The sequence below is a fragment of the Gambusia affinis genome, linkage group LG18, assembly GCF_019740435.1.
Source record: "Gambusia affinis linkage group LG18, SWU_Gaff_1.0, whole genome shotgun sequence".
Classification (NCBI taxonomy): Eukaryota; Metazoa; Chordata; class Actinopteri; order Cyprinodontiformes; family Poeciliidae; genus Gambusia; species Gambusia affinis.
In genome coordinates this window covers 14,732,147-14,756,469 of record NC_057885.1, presented here as the reverse complement: position 1 = coordinate 14,756,469, position 24,323 = coordinate 14,732,147, and the positions used below count along the sequence as shown (strand labels likewise).

Here is a 24,323-nt window from a genome sequence, read left to right as displayed (position 1 = left end):
CATCCGGAAAGTATTTTCAAGGGTTCATTTTTCCACACAGCTTTATTGCAAATTATATTAAATAAATAAATTTGCTCAAAATTCCACACACAAATATCTCATTATAAGAATTTGGAATGTATAAACTGTACATAATGTATAAGCTGAAAAGAGTGCAATATTAAACAGACTGTGGATACAGATTTTCAAATGTTTATCTTGATTATTAATCAGCTTCTTTCACAACTTCAGTCTATATTTAGTTTTTTTGTTTTTTTCCACTTGCATAGAAAACTATGGACTGAAACGCTCACATTTTTGCCTAAATAATCTTTAAACATCAATCACAAGAGCTTTTATCTAATTGTACAAATAATTAAACTCATCTACCTTTGGTGTGCTGTGTTCAGAGTTTTAGTGTAACTAGTTTCTGGGGGTTTCATCTTTTGCTATTTGCATGTATGTGGTGCACTGGAGCAGTTTGTAACTGAATGAGAGAGTCATCTACTCTAAGTCTAAGGCCTGACTAATTTTAAAGGAAAACGGATGAAATGCTTCCTCAGGGGCCCTTCTCTACATCAAGAAAGAAAATCAGGTGTCTTGATGTTGTGTTTAGGAGTCATAGCCGAATAGGGAAACAGATGGATTGGGACGAATTGGACCCTCATCTGTATTAATGTGAGCACTCACCTGTGGTCATGGCATATGGATCATGATTGAAAGGATGTGATGCTGAATAGAAAACCCTTTATTGGGTCACTGAGCTCAGCCTCAGAGGTAAAGATTAGGAGTTAAACCATCTGGGAGGAACTTGAAGTAGAGCCACTGGTCCTGCACATCAAAAAGGGTGATTGATCTGCTTTGGGAATCCGATCAAGATGTCTCCTAGGTCCCATACATGGGAAGAGACCCTGGGTCAGACCCACAGCCTGCTGGGGGATGATTTGCCTCTTCTAGCCTGGAAAGGATTTCCCACCTTCTGCTGGATAAGCAGAAAATGGACAGACAAACAGAAGGAGGGATTGATCGGATACAAATTTTGAGACTTACCACAAATACTTTTAATATTCATTTTGATTTTAATGTGACTATTAAAGCTTAGGCATTCTGTAAAGACAGCCTCAATTATTTCTGTCTAGGTCCCTGTTTTCAAAGTTTCCGTCTGTCCTTCTTTGCAGAGAGCCATTTATTCTTTGTTTAAAGTGTGATAAACTAGAAGGCAGGTAGGTTTTATGCTAATGCATGTAATAATGATGTAGTCCAGTACAGAAAGAATAGTGTAGAAACCATGGCCTGTCAGGCAACTCAAGAATTTGCATTTCCCTTTGAAGATGACAACTCTAGTTGTGATCTTTGTACTTTTTCTCTTTGTGAACCTTTCATTTCCACATCCATGCAACACAGAAAAGCCAGACTTAGTAACCGCATACTTAATATGATGACTTTTAAGAACATTTTGTCTTTACTTTAAGCATTCATGCAAACATGCACTTAATTACTTTATGACGCTAAAGAACCTTCTTTTAATTTATTTTGTCTTTTTAATTTGTTGCAATAATCTAAGCTGGTTTGTGTGCCTCTGGATCAACTTTTTAAGCTCCTTATTAAGATACCTTTTAACATTTTATTCTGTCAGCATTTTCACATCATCTTTACTAAGGAAGTGTTGCAGAAAATTGTCAAAGCAAGACATAATGATGAATTATGTAGTGTTTTTGTGGATGTGCTGTTAATTACTGGGGAAGTAACTGCCATGTTACTTGTGTGACAGTAAGGAAAAAACACAACTTGTCATCACTGTGAAAACTTGTTTGCTTGTAGGCGGATTTTTCACGTAGTGATACATCTGACTGCTTTAATGTTTTTATCAATCCCCCTTTTTTTGGAAAGCGCATAGTCTTCTATAATATTTTAGTGAGAGGGATTCTTTACCTCTCGCGACTTCCAGGGTCCTGACTAAAGGATTCAGGTTTGAGGGTTTGGTTGGCCATTGAAGAAGGTTGACTTTGTGTCTGGGGATCCCTTTTTGTGTCAATTTGATCTAGAGCTTAAAATTGCAGTTTCTAAAGATCCAATGACGTTTTGTGGCCGGCGGCAGCTGGTCTTTAAAAAAATACCCTGTTATTTGAAAGAGTTCATGATGTCAAAAACATCAACAAGCTCCCCAGTGCTTTTGAAAAACACACCCATAACATCGCTGATTCTCCACCATATTTACAATTGAGCATTACTTGTTCTTTTAAAAATCTGTTTGATTGTATAATGGCTGTTGCTGTTTATATATATATATATCTACAGTACATATATGTACTTACTATTGTTGTGGTGGTGTACAAAGACACACTGCCAGATAAACACTTCAGCATTTCTGTCCTACTCTTTTGACAAGTAGCTTGAGTACCAGATAAGACAGAATACCCCAAGTTTAAGATCAAAAGCTGATGCCTTTTCCGCACTGCAGCCATCCCACATCAAGCACACATGCAAGAACTGCCTCAACCGCAACCTAATTATTAAGAAACCAGTAATAGCATTATTTAATGTCATACTTTACTTACCTCAGGATTCTGGATGTTTCAGATATAAATGAGACTGATGACTTGACAGTGTACATGCCAGGATAGAAGAAAAATGTTAAAGGGGATTAAAGTAATTAATAAAGTAAAAATTCAGCTTTAACAATGATGGTTCCTGTGTTTTAGAAGTGCTTGGACATAGTATTGTATTTTAAATTTATTTTACGTAAATTGACATACAAAAAATTACGTATGTTGACAGTTCAGAAAATAAGTTTATTTTTATTCTTTTTTTTTTCATTTTAATTTTCATATTAGACTGCAACAGTTGATCCAATACCTTAGGTAGTTCTCTAGAGGTAAGGACTGTGTTTATGTAATTTACAAAAATACATAACGTGTTCTAGTATTTATCTTGCATCAAGAAGCAGAGAAAAAGTATTTGCACCACTCCTTTAGCTTTCCAGTGGTGCAGCTGGAAAGCTACATCACTGGAATACACAATACGGTTGGGATCCAAGCCAACCAACGAGACTTCCAAAAAATGGTCAAGCATGAGTTCTATTTTTGTGCTTGCTTAAATCTTTTGCAAATTTGATATTTTCTCTTCCTATTTTTAAATAACTTGAAATGCAATGGCAATGCCTTACACCAAACTTTCTGTAAATAAACTTTTTAATAAGTGTGTATGCTTTTGCCATTTATGCAAAAACTATGTGCAGTTAGTAGAGAGCTTTCTGAAACGCAAAGTTGTTCAGGAGGCTCTGTTTTAGCACAAAGCGGCAGGTTTTCTCCTTTCTTCTGTTTGTGTATCTATGCAGAGCTTCTGCTGTGTGCCACAGTAAGTTTTTCAGTCTTGTGTTTATTAAAAGATCATGTATTCTTGCACACATGTGGATGGAAGACTACAATACTTTGTCAGAGCTAACCCACTAATACGGCTGATGTACCAAATGATTTTACTGACTCTTTTCAAACCTTGGAGAAAAAACACTTTGTACTTTTACTTGCTGGCTTATATTAAGCTGGTGAGGATGGCAATTGATATTCTGACAGAAGAATTTCTCTTCACTGTTAAATTAGTCAGATGTTCCAATTTAGACTGATATAAGGTGAATATTGTGAGGTAAAAGAAACCATGATCTTGTTTAAACTGAAAAAGAAACAACAGGCAGAGACACTCCCACAAGCTGACACACAAACAGTCACGACCACTGTGTTGGAGGTGGTGACTCATTATGGGCTTCTTCACCAACTTTTGCAGCCGTCTTTACAACGTGAGGTAATTACAAGCATTTTTTTTTTCAATATTTGCCATATGCCCTTGCATTTAGGTCACAGTGGGTGAGAAATTGTAGGTGTTGCTTTGCTGTACTTTGCTGTAGCTGATGTAATCTGAGATGTAGGCTACTGTGGTACAAGCCCACTCACTGTGGGTGGGCATGAGTATGCATCTAGTTAAAAACAAAAACTTTTGGGCACAATAATCTGTATTATCCAAACAAGTTTAGAAAGTTTGGGCTCCCAGATTTTGAACTGAACTTAAAAATGCTTTTGTTGTAGCTATAATCATTATTGCTTATTTGTGCCTTTATGTAAAATATTACACTGCGTCTCACCGTGAGTCTCCAGTCATTATAGGAAACATAATGCTGTTAGATTAAAATCCGTTCAATATAGAGCTTGTTTAAATAAGCCTGCCATCAATATGAAGATAAACCTTGTGTAATGAATCATATCCACCTCAATAGTTTACTGAAAACATTTTGTCATAATAGCATAGAAAATAAAAAGTGCATTTCCAGCATCAAATATTTTCTTATAATTGAAAATATTAAAAAAATGAGTTTATGATTACTATCAATTGAATGTTGGTAAATATCACCCTATTGTTTGATTCTACATCTTTTGAGGGGAATCCAAGTCATTATTGGATTCCTTCAAAATGTTGGGAATATTTTTATTTCCATTTTTTCATTTATTTCTATATTAGAACAAAAATTCTTAAAGTTGAAGTCTATGTATATTTTGAAATATTAATCATCTGTCCTTTGAATTTTGAATCAACTTCCAGAATTGCCTTGCGCTTGTGGCATTTGGTGGCATGTTTTGGTGGCATTTTTGACCAGAACTTCCTGGAACAAAAGATCCTGTATCTCACCAATAGCAAAACCTTTTTGGTGGGCCCCACAGAGCTCAGTGGTATAGCAGGTGCATCATATGCAGAGGAGCTGTCGACGGTTCAATTCCCAGATCCAACTCATTTACTGCATGTCTTCCCCTTCTTTCTCAGCTCTTCTTCCTTTGCATCTACAAATGAATAAAGACTGTTAGAACCAAAAGAAACTAACAAAAAAAGCAAAACTTTTTTTCTATGTTGCCAAGTCTGTCTCACAGTCTGTGTACATATGGCAGCTCAGGGTTAATTTCATGGTCACAGGCCATTTGTTGTAGGTCTTCTCCTTTCACCCACCTGTTTTACTGTCAAACTGCTGTTTGAATAAAGGCCACTGAGGGCAAAAATATCAGACAAATAAGCAAATACAAATGTGGTAATACATATGAAGGCATCTTGAATTGGCTATGAATGACTGTCAAAGTTCTCTGTGTAATAGCAGACAGCAGCAAATATCTCTCATATTGCAATTATATTAAATCCTAGTTGTGACATAAATTTTATTATTATTTTCTTTTATTGTTACACATCCAGCTCAGAAATGGTTGAGGATGTTGAGTTGTCTAGGCACTCTAAGCACCCCTGCATGTGTAAGTGTCAGCTCAGTGGAGATGATAATTCCTCTGCTTGCTAGCATAAATAAACATGGGAAATAGCTCCTACATTATTGGATTCACTGTGCACAACAACTGTCCCCGTAAGCCTTAATTTTCCTGAACAGCTTTATTTTTTGGCAGGCGTCTCTTACAACAGCATGGCGAGTAGCTGTGCAGAGGTTTTATGGCGCCATGCATCATGTTGCAGTGTTCAATTATCACAGTTTCTCAGGTGCTTAGCTCTCTGTATTTAGCAAATGTGTCGGCAGCTGGACGCTTAGCATTAGCATGTTGCATGCAATTATGGCTTTTTGTCAAAGACCATGAAATAATGTTGATGAAACAGACACCAAAATCTGCAAGTGGAGAAACGAACAGCTCCTATTCCCTGTTTGTTTTGCCTTGAATTGTTTAATAATGTTGACATTTTTATATGCATGTCAAAAGAAATTATGTGAAAGTTTTTGTGCACACATATTTATTAGGGTAAATGAGAGTTGTAATTTTACTTGCATTCTTAGATGTTTTTGTCATTGCTGTTTGGCGTATGGGAAATGAGACAATATAATGCTTTATTAGCTCATTATCAAGGTGGTTTGAGCCTTGAAGTAGGACGTCCAGGGTTTGATTGCTGGTCTGGCCTGGGTTCTCTTTGTCTCTCTGAAAAGTCTGGCTCAACCTGGGATGAACTAGACTTCATCTTTGGGTACAATCTCCACATGCCTTTACAACCTGAAGGTGTTATATTGATCTGCTCAAACACTTATTTGCTGTTTTTAAAACAAGGGAATTTCTGTTCACCTTCTCAAAGTTAAGAACTAGATGCTGAGTGCACATAAAAACTTGGTTTGGAGTAGATCTGACAACCAGAGACAGGAAGCCAACCAATATAACTGAACTCCTATTTCTGCCAACAACAGGGACAAAGTTTAGTGAAGATGAATGTTGTATTTATAGTGCACTCACTAAGACCGCAAGGATGAGAGTGTCCACGTTTCTATTTAGAACAGGTTTTTATTGTTCTCCAAAACCTACAGCAGTTTCAATTAACTTTTGGAGCACCCTGCTGTGCTCATAAGTATCACATTTCTCTCATATACAGACAGAATCAATAAGAGGCTGAATTTGTGATATCAACAATTTCATCAGTAATGGGGGACAAATTGATCATGGTTCCAGCATGTTATTTATAATCTGGGATTGAAGAGTTACCTGGATCAATATTGGAAAATCTTTAGGTTCACCGTGGAGGAATGTTGATGCACTGGAAGATGGTTGGGTAACCTAGCAACAATACGGACTTTAAAGAACAGCTCTGAAAATAGAGAGGGGTCATGGGTTGCTTGGTTCCAGACATTAGAATCAGCCCACTCCATGGTGTAGATTTGCTGGCAGTTCTGTCTGATATCTGACAGCCGAAAAAAAAAAAAACTGCCTGTTGATACTGAACATTATTACATAAAGAAAGAAATAAGTTATCTCAAATTGATCATCCTACAGGCACATGTTTTCACCCTCCCTTACTTTGGCTCATCACCATTTACTATTTTTTTTTTTTTTTTTGTAATTCAAATTTTTCATTTACTATTTCTATCCTGACTGCCGGTGTACCTTTAGTACATTTGAAGGGATGATGCCAAAGTGGTTTAAATCTTCCTTTGCTAATTATTTCTTTGAGAAATGAACAAACCATTAGTTGTTGTCTCCTTATGTGGCAATTAAATGTATAACTTCACTATTTGTTAAGACATCAAGCTGTTAGTTTAATGTGATTTTTTAAAAATTTATATACTGTTGTTTATTTCCTGTAAATGGTTCTATGTTTATTAGTAGAATGCACTTATGGATTGAGCAAGAGAGTTGAGTATCTGGAGTGTGCCCTGCGAAAAGAACTTACAAAAATCATTTCTGTCAGTACCAAATAGCTTCTGGTGAAGGAAGTGTGATGATGGGGGGCTGCATTAACATTGCAAGAAGAACATTGAGATAAAAACCATCTCAGTGCAAAGAGATATGAAGATGAACAGATCTTCATTTCTCTCATCAGAGACCACCTCCAAAATCTTACGTTCTTGAGGGTGAATTTGACTGCTTGTCGACCAGACTCGTATCGGTGTTGCAATTACAAAAGAAAATGTGGGTTGCCAGGGTGTTTAATTAATAGAAAACCAAAGCCTAAATCAGTTTGTCTTCATAACTGAAATGTTCTCCGTAACTATAATTTATTAATACTTCTAATCTCAAGGCACATAAAACACAGGTGCTATTAATTCTTGTGCTTTTACACCTTTCACATTTTTACTCGTTATGTTCTCACAGTTCAGGAATTTTCCCTCTAACTTGCATGATTTAGTTTCTCTGCAATAACGTCACATATATCAAAGAACTCAGACGCGCCTTCATTTCCATGTTGTTTAAAATGCTGCTTCATTTAAGCACAGAGGGAAAGCTGTTTGTACTTTAATCATGAGGATTTTGTTATTCAGACGCTAAAAAGGAGCTAATCTGAAACAGAATTCTGTTCCTGTAGTCTGTGTGCAGTGCTCTCTAAATGAGGGAGTACTGAAGTATGTTCTGACTGTTGATTTGTAGCTCCTGTGTAAACTGTGAAGATAGCAGCTGTGGATTGCATTTATCTTTGAAGGTAACAGACAGAGGCAGCCCAAGGTATAAACTGGACACATCTGGCTGCTTAAGGCCATTTACTGACCTGGTGAGACAGTAAAGGTTTTCTAGTATTACTCGATACCACAATAGCAGTAATGCAAATATTACTAGCATTTGGGTGGTGATAATATTCTTAACCAAATACTAAAATCTACAAGCAAATATATTTAGTTGACAGTTGAATATCAATCAAGTCACCTGCCAATGTTTCTAGTGGGTTTGTCAGCAACTGAAGAATCTGCTGCACAGTGGTGCAGTTGGTAGAGCTGTTGCCTTGCATCAAGAAGGTCCTTGGTTCGATTCTCGGCCTGGGGTCTTTTTGCATGGAGTTTGCATGTTCTCCCTGTGCATGCGTGGGTTCTCTCCGGGTTGTCCGGCTTCCTCCCACAGTCCAAAAACATAACTGTCAGGTTAATTGGTCTCTCTAAATTCTCCCTAGGTGTGTGTGTGAATGGTTGTTTGTCTTGTCTGTTTCTGTGTTGCCCTGCGACAGACTGGCGACCTGTCTAGGGTGTACCCCGTCTTTCGCCCGTAACGTAGCTGGAGATAGGCACCAGCAACCCTCCCAACCCCTCTAAAGGACAAGGGTGAACAGAAAAAGGATGGATGGATGAACAATCCGCTATTGCAATCAATCCCAAAGTACACGCCCATACAACAAAGAATTTAATGGTTGTAAAGTAGTATTGCTAAATATTCATGTACATTAGGGGCAGTATGCACCTGAAAGTTGGTTGCGAGCCGCCATAATAGAATAGAAGAAGAAGAAGGGCCCAAAAGCTGGAGAACACGCAATCCCGACAGCTGTTGCCCAGAGCGAGTACAGGACGGACTACACATTATTACATCTCCAAAACCCAAATGAAGTCTGGATTAATGGAAACCAAGAAATGGATCAAATCGAGCAGCCAACCTCATGTCCAGTTGAGTGAAACTGTGCTAGACAGCAACTGCCACATGTTCGTCCGCAAAAAGGTAGCTGGTGCTTAATCCATTTTTTCCCCGTAATTGATAGTCAAATCAAAGATCAACAAGGGAGGGGAGGTATGCTTGACGTGTTAATTCCAATGGTAGCTCTATAGCAGCATGAAAACATATGCTGCGGTAAGTGCAGTATTTATGTTAATGTCTAATTTTAAGCAATTTCCAGATTTTTATAAGCTAGTGTTTTGTCGTGACTCACCTGTTTAGTACATGCAAAATGCGTCACACACAGCTGTCACTCTCACATCCAATGACACTTTGTGCAGCTCATCATTCTCATTCTTCCTCTGGCTGCGATAGTCTTCGGCTTTAAGGTTGAATTCTCTGTTGTTCCCGCCAATTAACCTTACAGACTTGACCTGCGACTCGTTTGAGATTTTTCTTGCCTGTTGTCTTTGCTTCAGTGTTAGCTCTGCCATTATAAGACGGTTTGCTCTACTTCTGCATAGGGGTGGAGCTGGTGTTCTGTGAATTGGATATCCTGTTATTTCTCTTTAGTGCCCCATTTGTAAGGAAAATATGTTACCTTTCAGCACAGATCAGTAGAGTTCAGTATGTGAACTACTTGCCTACTGCTTTGTCACGTCAACTGTGCCTGGGATGTCTCTGCTGCATCCAACAATTCTATGACAGTGTAAATTATTATTGGTTTGTTGATCCAAGAAACATGAGAAATAGGGTTGCCTAGAGTTTTGTTGTTTGCATTGTCCAGAAACTGTTTCCGGACAATACGAATTTGGTTTGGTCCCCTAATTCGCAAAGTTGGCAGACAAAACTTTGCATTACGTAAAATAAATTCTTTTAGACGGAAACAAACTAATTTGAATAATAAACTCATATTAATGCACTATTTGATAACTGGGATTAAAATGACTTTTTTTGTAAAGTGCCTTGAGATGACGGTTGTTGTGAATTAGCGCTAAACTGAATTGAAATAATGTTCTCATAAAATATTAGGTTTTGGGGATTCTAGGTCCTAGATGCTAAAAGTATTTCTTTTTTCCCAAGAGCAAATTTGATTTTTCCTAGGCTTCACTTTTTAGAAAATCTACACTTTTTATACATAATAATAATAATAATAATAATAATAATAATAATAATAATAATGCTTCTGCACTTCAGGTAAGCATCAGTTGCTCGTGGTCTTGCCAACATAACCCCTTTTAGAATTCATGAACAATCCCTTTATGAAACTCGTCATAAACAAGCTGTGGCAAAAGCAAAAATGATCGATTCTGGGTAATATTGACAAGGCGTTGGTAGAGATGTCCATCCGGGTGGATGGTGGTGAGCTTAATTGTAAGCAGCCCCCTACTTCAAAACTCTGCCGGAGCCAAGCTAATGGTCTGGACTTCATGAGCTGGAATTTCCTTTGACTATGTGAAACTGCGTTTATAACAATGCCAGGAACAGAAAGCTGTTGCGGAAAGTGAATACTTTTTACTGGCATATGGAAAACGCTTCTGTTTTGTTTTTTTTCCTTTGGGATAGGACAAGAGCAAATAAACGTGGGTTTCAATCTATGTGTTTTGGGCTCATTAGTAGAGCACACAGGATGAGTGATTGGATGTGATTATGTATTGTTTGATTGTAATTAGTATTATTGAAGTGATTATTAGGCCACAGGGATGTTTGAGGGGATGAATGCTGGTTGGCTCCAGCTGGAGATGCTGTGCAGCTGGTGGTCATCAGATGAGTTTGTAGATTGTGGCCGAGTCCTGGCACAATAACACTGAGGTCAACTTCAACTCACTGTAACACATTCCCAGCTTTTAGCAAGTTTCAGATGTAGTAGCAGTGGCAGGATAAGACAAATGTGCAAAAAGATATGTAAAGTGATCTTTTTTTGCTAATGCCAAATGTCTCTCGTAAGAAATGGATTAATCTGTGTTGGAAAGCAATTCATCTTGCTTTAATTTTTGTCACATTTAATCCCATTGCACAAATTTGAAAGTATCTTGTTGAGACTTCTACTTACAGACCGACACAGATTTGAACACAATTGTAAATTGGAAGAAAAGTGATAGCTTTCAAAGATCTAAACCAATATCCAAGCATGAATTTAATGTAAAAAAATATTCCAGACAAATAATGAATTGCACATCACTCCCAACTAATGCGTAGTTCCAATGTCTCACACTGGCCGGAGCAAAACTGCAGCTCCAACAGAACGTGACAAGAGCTGCACAGTTCCTCTCTTCTTCATTGTGTGTCCATACTTCACAGGGATGTGCCACTTGCAAGGCTGCAAAATCAGCCATTCTGCTGCAAAAGTTGATGTTCTCCTGGCACTGCTCAAGATTAAATCCATAATTATGTTCCTCCACACTGCGAAGCTCTCTGATAGCAGGCGGCATGTCCGTCAGTCCACTTCGGTGGCTGAAATGTTATTTGGAGTTTGCAAGTTTGCAATGCCGTAAATTATGGGCCTATCAAGGAATGCAGTCTGTTGTCAGATAAATCACAATACACTGCTTGGTGTGGCTCGTTGCTTGGTGTGGCATAGGAAGAGCCATGCAGGATCTGCTAATGGAGATGAATTGGTTCTTCTGGGGCAGAACCAGTTAAAGCTGCTCCAGACCAGTAGAGAAGCGGCTTAACTGAGCTGTGTTCCATCCAAACTGTTGCCAGGACAATTTGCCCATGAGTTAGGTCTTTATGGAGGAGTAGCAAGAAGAGAGTCACAGTTGAAAGAAGTCCTGTGTACTATTTCAATTTGCTATGTAGGAGAAACAGAAAACACGTAAAGAAAGGTCCTCTTGTTAGACGAGACCATCTTTCAATTATATGGTGTACATGCAATGAAAACAAACCCTGTGCACACCTACCCCACCGTGAAACATGGCTGAAGCAGCATCATGCTCTTGGGATGCCTTCATTGAAGTTAAATACAGGTCGATTCTTGAGGAGAAACCTGTTTTCGGAGGTTGCAAAAGATTGAGACTGGGGTAATGTTTCACCTTCCAGCATAAAAATCGAAGCACATTGATGCATTGAAAAGACCCAGTCAATATTTAGACCCGAATCCGACTGGAAATTTGCAATGAGACTTGAACAAATGTGTTTAAGCAGGATGTGGAACCTTATTTATGACACTGTAAATGTTTTTGCATGGACAATCCTGTATAATTTCTTCAGACATGTCTGAGATCAGTTCCCTATATTTCCTTGACTTAACTGGACATTTCTGAGCCTGTTTACCTTTCAAAAAAAGAAAAAAAAAAAGCAGCATGGAACCTTCATAATGGAAAAGAGGACTTTCTCTTAAATATTACAGTCACAGGCTCACACAGAATGTAATATAACACAGGTCTGCTCGCCAGCCCCAGGCAGAAAATACACAATATACTGTTAGTGGAGCCTTTGCAGCCGCATGTTATCTAGGGTTTGCTGCTAGGTGGAGCCCGAGTATACGGTGAGAGCGGCAGTGCACATCCGAGCTCTCCCCTCACCTTTTCACTGGCGCTCCAAAACCGCCTTTGCTTTTCATACAGATTTACTCCCAGCCAGTGTGCACAATTGGTTTGTCATAGTAGCCGAGAGCGCAGTTTTCCTTGGACCCTAATCACCAGACTTGGAGACTTGAAAGAAAATAAGCCTCTCTTTTTCCCTTTGTGCTCGCGAGAGTCTTCTGGATACTCTTTTTGTTGTTTTTATCTTGTATTATGACCGGTGAGGTGCCGCTCTTCCAGGTTTCACGGGACGTGATGTAGCCCCCGCACAGGAGGGTCGATTTGTGGCGGTGTACAGGGATGTAAAAAAAGAGAGAAGTGGGGACAGTGTCCGTGGATGTAACGCGAAGGAAAAGAGCTGGTGTGTTTTGTTTTGTTTTTTTCTTTTATTCTTCCCCCCTCGGATAGTGGAGCCACAACCAGACTAATTCATCGGATACTAAACCGAGCGGCTGGATTTGCTGCGCTGTCCCCTCTGCCCCCATCAAAGTCTTCAGGCGCTGTGCGCAACGCCTGATGAGGACACTTTCTTTTTCTTTTTTTTTTTTAAATCCCCCAGGCGAGAAATTAATGCACGCTTTGAATCAGCGCGTGTGCGCCCTTCATGTTCACCGGTGATCTCCAAACACAGCGCGGTAAGTGTGGCGTTCCTCTGCATTTTGCTGGCGCGCGCATCTACTATTATCCTGCAGATTCAGCTCAGGGCGATAATAATGTCCTCGAATGAAAGCCTGCAGCGGCGTTAGAGGCGCTCTGTAATGTTAAGCTCGACTGTTAATTACTTCAAATTGGCATATCTGTGCGTTTTATATTTTTCTTTTGTATGTGTGTGGATACAATCAGAGCAGAGAGCAGCGCGCAGGTTGGCTATTGATCATAACTATTCCAAGACATTTCAGTTTCCTTCTCGGACTAATTCATCCGACCTCTCTTTGAGCGCTTGATTAATATTCAATCAATCAGAATTGCTACTGTTCACTATTAGCTATTCACACTAACGCAAATGCTCTAATAAGTTTGAAAGCTGAATGAATACAAAATAAGTTTTTCCCCCTCTTCTTGCCTTCAGTTGTGTGAGATGCACCTGACTCTGGAAGGCTTTTGTCTTTACAAAAAAGAAAAAAAAAAAAAAGGTGCTCGGAAAAAAAAATGCAGGCCTGAGCAGTGCAGCAGCTTCTCAATTTTTTATTAAAGGGTACGAGTGTGACTTAAGTGTAAAAACAGGGCTGCGGTGCTTTTCGGCATGCAGAATCGACACATTTCCACCAAATGCACGACTCGCCGTCACCGTTGACTTGTTTACATCTGCTGGCTTTTTTTTTGCAGAAAATATCCGCCGCGGCCAAGGAGGCATGAATACTGCACAACACGCATCATTATTTAATGCACAAACAAACAGAAATGGTTGCAAATGGCTCCATATTTAGTCCCATGCTGCTGGAGAGAAGGGAGAAACTTCAACTTTGAGAGGCCCCACTGTGCCTGAGTGAAGAGAGGGATGTCTTTCAGTGTCAAAGAAAGAAGGGTGAAGATGATTACTTGGAATTGGATCTAATTTTCCCCCCTCTTCATTTTTTTTTTCCAAAACATTAGGGATGCAGTTTTTTTGTTGCATTCTTATCTGACAATTAGGACCATGATATCCAGGACTGCAGCACCATCTGTCATATATTGCATATAGCTGGAATTTCCCTCAAGAACATCCCACATTCGCACAGTCTGCACACACATGCACATGCAGCTTGCCTCTTAGCAGTGAAAAACCTTGACTTCTCCCCCACCCCTCTAGGGGGAAACTCAAGGGGACATTTGATGCTTTCTGACTAAACTGTTAAGCCAACCTGCACTTTGTTTTGTCTCATCCGTTTTGACTCAGCTTTAAGTGCTGCTCCTTCAGGGATATAATCTGGGTTGTATTTAATCTAGCGGCGGCTGAACCCAGCATCTGGTGTCATACCTGATGGGACGATGCTGGGAGGAAATAAAATAATTGCTTCCTTGCCTTTTTTTGTTTTCTTTTTTCGTTAAGGTTAGTTTGCAAAATAAGAGTTGCACTGTATTGGGCATTCAGAGGGGGGAAGAAAAAGATGGTGCTTGTTTCATGGCAAATGTGCTGAAAAGTTTAAATAAACCAGCTACAATAAGGATGGGAGATCTGAACAAAAAAATTATTTTCCGTCGTTTGTGGCGTTGTGAAAACGATAAAAGTGATACTCAAAAGTTAAAGTTAAAACAACAGCAACAAAAAACCCCCACAGATAATACTTTGAAAAGTATAGGTTACCCATTGTCAAATATGTTACAATAATGCATTTAATCACTTATCCACTAAATATATTTCCACTATATTTAGTGGAATTATCTAAATTTCCACTAACTCAAAAGAATGCATTAATTTATTCTTCTGAGTACAAATCAAGATTCTTATATATTTTTGCCCCAAAATGATACAATATTGATTCAGATCTGTTGGTTGGCCATAATTACTGGTACCGTGGCCCATCAGCAGAGGATCTGTGTAACTCTCAAGCGCAAATAACATAAAAATGCACAGGTGGAGGCAAAAGATTCAATTACGATCTAAATTTGAAAATCAGTTCAGCTTAATCACAAATCTTCACATTGTGTACTGTATTAGAGCTGCACCAAGAAATCAAATAGAGATTTTTAAGCAAAACTAAGGTCAGACTGATGGCAATGCTCTTTGTTGTGGAGGTTATTACTGAAGGAAGAAAACACAACGCATCAGCAACGTCTCTAACAATGAAGGCAGAAGAAGCTTCCAAAAAGAAATCGCCATTTTCCTGTTGAGGCATCTTAACTGAAGCTACAAGTTAAAACCGTGAACATTGGAGTAAAAAGCAAACAGAGTGCTCCTACCCCATTTCTTCAGTAATTGTCTTCATTTATTATAAAAGCTGTCTCTGTTTTTATCTAAAAAAAAAAAGATCTGATCTCTTAACCTGAAAACTAAGAAAGAGGCTTTTTCCTTGTAAGTCACGGTTCAGTAAAATTAGTTAGTGTCTTTTGTTTGTTCATTGACTCGTATATTTCTGCTGCATTGTGCATTACAGTAATGCGGGTTAATTTTGTGGCCCTCTGAAAAATTATTATTTTTTTTTTATCCCTTCTTGGGTTGGAGAGATGGTCCCTCTCCCCCTCCTCTGTAAATTTCTTTCCATTGATTTGATTTTTTTGCCATTTTAGACAAGAAAGGAGCACTTCAATTTGTGGTTGCTACGTGAAAAAAAACGGGGGCTCTCACACAGTCTTTATTAGGTTAGGATTGGGCTTGAGCTTTATGACATAGCTTTACATGTAAATTTACATAATTGCTTTTTTACCGAGTCTCTCACAATGCTTTCAGTGTACTGTGGACATTTTTTACAACGTTCGTTCAAACTCAGATGGTAATACAGTGACAAGGGTTTCTGCCATAGCTTTAATGTTGTGTTGATTTGGCTCTGGAGTTGCCATTAGGATGTAGGAATTACGTCACACCGCAGTCGAGATTAGAAAAACCCAGTGGGAGTTACTCGTTGTTGTGGCGCCAAGTACAAATATGTAATAGGCAATAATGATATGCCCATTAATTTTACTGGTCTTTCTTGATAATTTAGCATAAATATTGTCAAAAGGTACTTTATTAAGAACCTGAAATAGTTTTTGTTTGACAATTGAACTGTTATGTTGGTTGATGGAGTTTTTATTTATTTGCTTATTTATTTTTTATTACAGAAGGGTATTGTTGTAGCCTGTACAGTAGATGGCCATGGAAAGCCATGAATGGTCATTGCTGAGTTCAGATAGTTGCATTCAACAGTTTGAATGGAAAATTGAGTGGAAGGTAAATGTGTGGACTTGAGATGTTCATCGAAAGCATATAGGCAACCATTAGGGCGTAGGATGTTGTTTCTGATCCTCTTTTTTTAAGGTGCCAGAGTCTTTTTTTAAGACTTCATGATTACAAGCTTTTTGGAAATGCTGATTTCATCTCTCCAAAATATTCTTGCAAAATATTTTGTTTAGAGCTTTTATAAGAAACATAAACAATTGGATAATTTTTATTTTTGCTCAAGGTTATTATACAGCAAGAATCTTATACTGGCACGTGTCTACTAAAGACTACAAATTCTGTAAAAAAAAAAAAAAAACAACAAAAAAAAAAAAACAATTACACATGAACATGTACTTTGTGTCTTTATCCCACTCTTTTTTTCTTGTATTTCCATATATGGGAAAACATTGAATGATTATTTAAGGACAGGTGCAGCATATACATCCAATATTCTGTTTATGGAACTTAAAAACAAAGTTTAATTTGAATTGACAACATTCAAACTCCCCATCCTTTTTATCCCATCTTTTTTTTTTATTGGCAGATGGCAATTACTGCAAAATGAGATGAAGTGCAGCAATTCTTGTAAAAATTGTTGGTCTCTATGACTACCATTCAGCAGGCACTTTCTTACACGTGGAAACGGCAGCATTGCCTGCTTTCATACAATAGAGTTCATACAATAACAGGCAGTCAATACTTGCTGCACTGGCCTGCTTTGTACAAACTGGAAGTTATTTCAGTCGCAGTCGTGGATTTAAATACAAACAGTGGACAGAATACGTGTTGATGACACATACAGCTACGTATTTATTTAATGCGCGCTTTCTTTGTGATTGCAAGCTCAAACCTTTTGAATTTGCAGAATGGAGAATTTTCCTATTGCCCCTTTATTTCTGTCCATTTATACACTGAAGCTTCCCCCCCCCCCCCCCCCCCTGCAGCCAGCTGTCTCTTTCAGTACATAAAAACCTTGAAATCTCGCAGAACAGTACATTACTGTTCTTAGGAGAAAAAGTCCTCTCTTCTCTCCCTCTTATTTATTTATTTTTACACTTATCACAAGTGGCACAGTCTGAGATGCTTGACAAATTAGAAAATGCGTCCAGTACGGAAGAGAATGGCTCTGGATTCAGACGCACTGTCTAAATGATGGATTTTTAAAACTTGTTTGGCAGCTGAATGGTTGTTTATCCCTGCGGCTGGATGCTGACATGCTAAGCATCATACAAACATCTTCAGAGAGGGGGGAGATGACAGATTATACTGTTGACTGAGTTTTCCCCGTGAGCTTTAAAATGACAGGAGACGGAACGACTGAAATATTCCAGTTTAGGTGGTTCCACACACAACTTACGAACTTGAAATGTTTCTCCCTTAAAAAACCTTAACACAGGCAGGTTGCTTGGGATGGTGTATTCCCATTCCTGTTAGGTAAATGTCACCCACTGCTAACCTGAGGCCCTTGGTCTTTCTGTGACTGCAGCTGTCACACTGTTAGGCATAAGGCAGGTCACTCAGCTGGGGCCCTCAATCTGGCAGGAATGTCACACAAAAAGAGAAGCGAGAGCTCAAGAATGGAAAGAAAAAGAGAAGCTCGTGGCCAAGAAAAGGTCTTCAAGGTGCAAGCCTCTCAACACTTTTCCTGCCCCGTCTCATAAAGAGCTTGGACACAAAGGTTTTGACAGAACCTCTCGCAACCCTCTGAGCATTAAATTGTAGGAAATGGGGTTAGAGATTAGATGGAGATTTGATGGGAACAACAGTCAGTTTCAAGTTTTTTTTGTTGTTTTTTTTTATGTGGCGGGCGACTGACCTCAATGTTTGGGAACCATTGGTGTGTAATAACCTTGGAAAAGCAGAGAACACTACAAAAGTTGCTGTAAGAAGAGAAAGTAATTAATGTACTGTTAAAGCGGCATGGTATGAGTAGAGCTTTTTCATAAGAATGTTTAAGTGATTGACATATGTGTTTTTGTGTCCGTCACAGTTTTGGATTGCCAAAAAAAAAAAGAGCGGTTTTGAAAAATATGTGAAATGGGCTGTAAAAATGCAGCATGACATGAGCGAAGAGCATTTTGTGCAGATGCACTAATGTCAGAGGTTGTAAAAACCTGTGCATGAGGCAGTTCCAGCGTTCTGTAAAATTTTGAGAGAAATCAATGCTGTCCATCTGCCATTGAGTAAACGCAAGATTTTGTGCCAGAAATATACCCTTAAGGATTCCTAGAGGTTTATGAAAAATTAAAATAAGATGCAGCACAACTGGACCTTTTTCAAGGTTCAACTTGAATTCTTTATGGTAGTGGGAGGTCTTGCATAAATACTTCTTCTGCCTCCCAATGAACACAACCAAACACAAAACCACTCTGTAGAGAAGCCTATTCTGCAAAAAATATATAGAAATTAAACTGGAGATGGTTAGTTGAAAGCGATATATATTGTGCTCCTCACTCTTAGCTTAGTAGCTAGCCTTTCTTGCTAAAGTCGATTTCTTTAGCTTTTTGAAAATATGTAGCTTCAACTTTTCTTACCCACATAAATGGTATTGAAAAATAATGCCATTTTTCAACACCAGTGTTTTAGTATGCGACTGCCTCTGCTGATTGAAAAAAAAGAGAAAGTCACAAAAGTTTTCTTGATCTTTTAGCATAAATAAATTCGATTTTTTCATAGATAGCTGGAACAATTTAGAACATAAGGACAACTGGTTCATGTTTTTGCTGAAAGGCAGATGCCAAAGTAGAAAATAAATCCTTTTTATCCTCTCTTTCACAAAAGACATTCCCAGACGTTCACAAGGTAGGGCTGCCATCCAAAGCCATTGCAAAGCTTCTTCAGCAAGGAAGGACATGAAAAAGATTACAGGAGCCATTTAAAAAAAAAATATAGCCGTTTGTTTGCGTTTTTTCAGCATATTTGGCTAGATTGTAATTAAACTCTCTGGGTAGCTGGAAGATGGATTAAATATTCATTTCTAATTGTTTGTAAAACACTTTTTGTGTATAATTTCTATAGGCTATTCTTTTAGGCCTATAGAAAAGAATAGTTTAAAGCATACATATTTCTCATCCTCTACAAGTTAACATGTGCTTTAGGGTTCTTTATTTATTTTTGATGAAAAGCTGGTAAAGCACTGCGACAGACTGGCGACCTGTCCAGGGTGAACTCCGCCTCTCGCCGGGAACGTAGCTGGAGATAGACACCAGCAACCCTCCTGACCCCATTAGGGACAAGGGTGAACAGAAAAAGGATGGATGGATGGCTGGTAAAGCAAGTGCAGTTAGGTTTTGGCCCCTGCTAAAGCTCTTTAACGTTAAAACTAGATACCGCAATTGAGGATAAATCTGGTTCATTATTTCAACACAATAGTGAATACAATCATAAACCATTGCAAATTTTCTTAGTAAGGATATGGGAAAAAAAAAATCTTAAATCTATATGCAATCATTAGCATAACAATATTTATAATACAGATTTCCAATGTGTCCCTGCACATGAATCTAATTTTTGACTATGATTCAATATTTGGGGATTCGTGAGGAAAGTTGGAGGGTTTGGAAAGAAAATGTAAATGGTTATTTTAAATTGTGCACTTTGCCATTGACTTCTGGTCGGTATTTGTTGCCATTGTTTTGCAACCCTTGTCAGGCCAGCTGTGCTTTGGAACTGTAGTGGCATGTCGGATTCATTTATGCTTTAATTTCAACAAAGGCCTTCAAGGCTAGTTTATTGTCAAACTCAAGTCAAGACTGCTGCCAGTGCTTTAAGAAATTGTTCAGTTTTAGACTGCACTCTTAATTAACTGTGAGACACCCTTACACCCTTGATTTGCCACTTAAGCTGTCCTTTTGGGGAAGGGGGCTAGGAGGACCAAATTATTTAGCAGCTAAGACTTTAATGCAACCTCTTCAGGCAGTGATATAAAGTCTGCATGAGTGCAAAGCCTTAACAAGCATCTGCAGATGTAATTGCATAGTTCAGAAGCGATGATGATTGCAGATAATGACAAGCATACAGTAAAGCCACCCAGTCAGTTGCCCCGAAATCAGTACGGCCATTCTTACAGATTATATCTGTATGCCAAAGAAGCATTTTGTACAATATTGTTAACGCTGCTTTTACAACTGGCTTGGGGAATTGCATGTCTAAGAGTGGGGAGAAAAAAAGAAAAAAAAAAGACGACGTCTCGGCTGTAGTGCAGATATGGACCCAAAAATGTCAACTTGGCATTTAGAGCAAGCCCAGCCGCTCTTACAACCCCATTGATGGTGTTAAAAGCTGACCAAAAGCTATCAAACTGACACTGCCTGACAGAGCAGCAGTGCATCAACCTCTTTACAACACTGTAAAATCAGTTATATTTGTCTATCTGCAACTTACAATATAATGCCAATTTTTATTTCTCTTTCTTGCTTTTATTCTTGGCTTTGTTTTAAAAGCCTTTTTTCTTCTGCTTAGTCGTGAACTTTAGTCCAGTGAAGAGGACTCAAACAAAGATGCAGTGCTTCTCTGAGGCACAGCTCTAAAAGAAGTTAATTTATGGCCTGTTTGGGAGGCAGGTTTTGGCTTGAATACTTAATAAGGAGGTGCACCTGCAGCCGCATACAAATGAATGGAAATGACGGTTAGTATTTACGCCTCCCTAAGCCACAGGGACCTCCTGATCTGACCACTAATTTTCCAGCAAAGAGAACTAAAGATAACTTTCTTGTTTTTCTAACTGCAGATTTCAGATGCATAGCATTTTTTTTTGTCTTCACAATTTGCTTTTGTCCTTTTTCTTTGTGATATTTAATTTTCCTGTCACTGGGATTTGTTGGTCTAATATTAACCACATCTCTTTTGAGCAGAGGCAGATTTGGAGACTTAAAATGACTTCAAGCTATTTTTCTACTGCACTTTTCATTCTGATTTAATATCCATGCATAGGCATTTTTCAGCCTTTCATCAAGAAAGTTTTGAGTTGGGCACCAACTAATCCACCCCAGGGACTTAAGGATTATTGACTGTTTAGTTTTTCATCCTTGCTTTATCATTGGAAACCTTCATAAGAAGTCCAAACTGTGAAAAAAAGAAAAAAAAAACCTTAAATGCCTTGCAGAAAAGATGATGGCGGTATCCCCCGGCTTCCTCCCACAGTCCAAAAACATGACTGTTAGGTTAATTGGTCTCTCTAAATTCTCCCTAGGTGTATGTGCGTGTGTGTCTGTGCATGCGTGTTTGTCTCTGTGTTGTCCTGCGACAGACTGGTGACCTGTCCAGGGTGTACCCGCCTCTCGACTGAATGTCTTGCTGGAGATAGGCACCAGCACCTGTCCCGAGCCAACTAGAGAACAGGGTGTACAGAAAATGGATGGATGGATGGATGGATACACTAACCAATTATGAAACGAGCAATAAATGTTACATTTTGTCAAATGCCATAATCAAAATGATAAAGGAAATATACATAAAACAATCAATGGTCCAGTTATCATATTAAGTTGCCTTTGATTATATTTGGGGTATAAATGCCATTTCTTTCTAAGACATAAAAGGAACAAAAGAGAAACGATAAAGAAAATATGGAACAACAAAAAGACTAGGAAGACCGTTAGTTTTGGGATAATTCACCAGGATAATTCGTCAGCTGTTTGGCAGGAGATTCTTGGATATTCAGGAGCTTCACACTTTGCGCTTAAAACCAGATGGTGTGCTGTGAAAAAAGTTACGGAAGCCTGAAACACATGCCGGAGACAAGCAAAACATAAACTGACTCTTGCAGAGTTTCATTCAAAGAAATATGTAGAGATGCAAAAAACACATACTGCATTTCAGTTCAAGGTGATCAGATCTGGTTCTGAGTGGGTATGGATAAGGCTTCGTCTGTTCCTGAAGTTTCTTGAGACTTGAGCTCTGTCTGTGTCTTCAAACAAAGCACATCCTCCATCCCTGGGGGGACTAAAACTTCCAGGAGAAGAGTTGTCACATTTGACTGATCCACCAATAAGAAGTTGATTTTGCTGAACTTAGAATTGATAGTAGAAAAACGGGCAGACAAGGACTGTTGTATTATCAAATTTCTTCTGGTTGCTCAGTTCCACAATAATGGTGTTCTTTTTTTTTTTTTAAGCAAAACAGTACAATAGTTTGGAAGGTCAAAGGAAGATAAATTGTTTTAAGGAACCTGCTCTAATTTCTAAATTATGTGGTAAGTTTGACTAAATGAACATTTTGATGACCAGTTGAAGTACAGTACAGGTGTGTCCAAACTTTTGGTCTGTATTGTAGGGATAAAGACAGAGTCTCCATAAGAGCAAGGTCTACATTCAGAGTTGTGTTATCACATACAGTCAGTAAGATTTAAGTACTTCATTATGGAAGTGGCAATTTATCACTTCATTATAAAAACTGGTGTTAATCTCTCATGCATTTTCTTTTTGGTTGTTTGGTACTGTAGCAAGAGAAGAGCGTATTCGTTTGGCATTAAGTTCCTTGGATCTCCAAAATGCATTGCAGCAATTTAGTCTCTCCGCTTGTTCTTTTGTCTTAAACCAAATGGATTTCCCTTATCAATACTATAGGATTGGGTTTAGGCATGTGGGATAGGATCTCCCAGGGCTGCCTGCCTTAGCCTACAGCCTCCTAAAGATTCTGTTGTCGTCACCTTCAGAGGGACGGTGCAATTCAGATGGGTTCACCTACGATTGCACTTCACTGCATGCTGGTATGGCGTTGGCAGATCTATGCTTCCAGTAGTGTATATAAGCCTTTTCTGCCAGGCCTTTGTCGCCTCTGAAGTGGAGATGACTGAACTGATGCAGTGTCCCGGTGGAGTAAACACGTTTAAATGACAACCCATTTTTGTCTCACCTTGAACCTAATTGACTCCCTTAAAACTGGGGTTTGGAAAGTGCTGACACAATCCGCTGCAAACGCTGGCTTGTTTCTGGCTCTGCGTTGAGCTGTGTTTAGACTTTGTATCACATTCACATTCTTATTACAAATTTATTTATAAAGAATTTTTCAAAAAGGCTTTTACTGTTCAGATATTTCATTCTAGTCTGATAAAATGGCAGTCTATTCATATGAAAAATTGCCACTAAATAAATTGATTTACACTTTTTAAGTTGGAAAAAAAAAATCTGTTAATGTATTTTTTTTTCTTTATAAAATCACTTTGCATACCTGCGGTTAATACTTTTTCCAACCAATTTGTGCATTTATGAAAGCATTTAATATTTACTATAAAATTTCACAAAGCTGAATAATACATAGTAAAAGATCTTCTATTGTTTTTTTGATTTTTTTTTTTTTTTTTGCATACTATCTTTAGATCATCCAGAGTCTTGGGTCCATACCTATTCTCTCTTCTCTTTAGCTCATTCTACAAGTTATCTACAGGATTGGGGTCTGGAACCAAGATGATCATGTAAGGTTAATTTTTTTTTAAGGGAAGGAATTCTGTGTTTGGTCATATTTTGCATGGTTATCTGCCGTAAAGACCAAATAACCCATCCGTTTAAAACTTCTGCTACAGCCCACTAGATGTTTAATTTACATGTTCTGGAATTAATGTTATTCAAATTTTAATTGAGTGTTAAGACCTACAGAGAGAACAAAGCCCTTATCTAATCTGAACACGGTTCTAGTTTTAGGCTTTGTTGATGTTTTGTAATCACTAAATGGTTTTGCTCTTGATAGACTGATGGATAAGATTCCATGTTGCGTTATAACCTCAGGGAAACAGAAAAACATGAAATCCAATGGTAAATTGGCTCCCACTTAGAGCTTAGAAACTCTGACATCTGGCACTGACATGTATTTCACTGTTTGTCCTGTGTGTCTTTGTGTTGCCCTGTGATTGACTAGCAACCAGTCCAGGGTGAACTCCACCAGTGATTGCTAAAATGGGCACCAACCCCACAGGGATAAGCGGGTAAAGACAATGGATGGCTGGAGTTCTTTCACTGTGAGTTGTATAAAGATTTCCCATTGAGGTATTGCTTGTTACCAAACTACATGACAAACAGGTTGATGACCCAGGTGCCCATGAGGGTCTCTGTCACTCATGACAGCTTGAGAACTGGATAGTAGTTACGCTGTCACTTGAAATGACCACATACTCTTCTC

At 38.5% G+C, this 24,323-nt stretch overlaps 1 protein-coding gene across 13 annotated transcripts in view; it reads left to right on the top strand.

Moving 5' to 3' along the window:
- The first annotated feature begins 8,716 nt into the window (after positions 1 to 8,716).
- Positions 8,717 to 24,323, top strand: part of LOC122819845 (adhesion G protein-coupled receptor L3-like) — a 265,919-nt gene continuing 250,312 nt past the window's right edge. For 9 of the 13 annotated variants that reach the window (XM_044096845.1, XM_044096842.1, XM_044096846.1 and 6 more), the window contains exon 1: positions 12,407 to 13,005. The gene's annotated coding sequence lies outside the window, so the exon portion shown is untranslated. Of the gene's footprint in view, positions 8,910 to 12,406; positions 13,006 to 24,323 lie in introns of those variants that run through there. The other 4 variants (XM_044096839.1, XM_044096838.1, XM_044096837.1 and 1 more) reach the window with 2 other exon arrangements.